Below are 456 nucleotides of genomic sequence, written 5' to 3' on the forward strand. Positions count from 1 at the left end.
TGAAACAGCATTCTGTGACTTGACTAAGATATTGCTGCTTTTATTCTAAGCTTTGTTGTCCAGTATTAAGGATTTTTATCCTGTCTTGAGCTGTCAATAGATTCATGTACCTACTATTTGAACAAAAGACTAACCTTTCTAGGCTTTAAGTTTCAAGGAAATATCCTTACCAGTTCAAAACTGCCTTTCTTGAAACCACCAGCTGAACTTGCTATTGAAAGTAGTTAGATTACTTATGATATTGTGTGGTCAACAAAATGTTGGGGGAAAAGGAATTGAAGACAACTGTAGACAGCAGAGATAGTATAATAAGAGAGTGGAATAGGGCAGAGGGTCAGACATGGGGTAAAAAACATATATATATTAAAGTAGTAATGGAATTTTATGGATGACAACATGCATGATTAAGCCACTATGCAGTTTACTCTAGAGTATGTTGTGATGATGCTCAGGGAA

Source organism: Tupaia chinensis, unplaced genomic scaffold, assembly GCF_000334495.1.
Source record: "Tupaia chinensis unplaced genomic scaffold, TupChi_1.0 Scaffold000416_1, whole genome shotgun sequence".
Taxonomy (NCBI): Eukaryota; Metazoa; Chordata; class Mammalia; order Scandentia; family Tupaiidae; genus Tupaia; species Tupaia belangeri.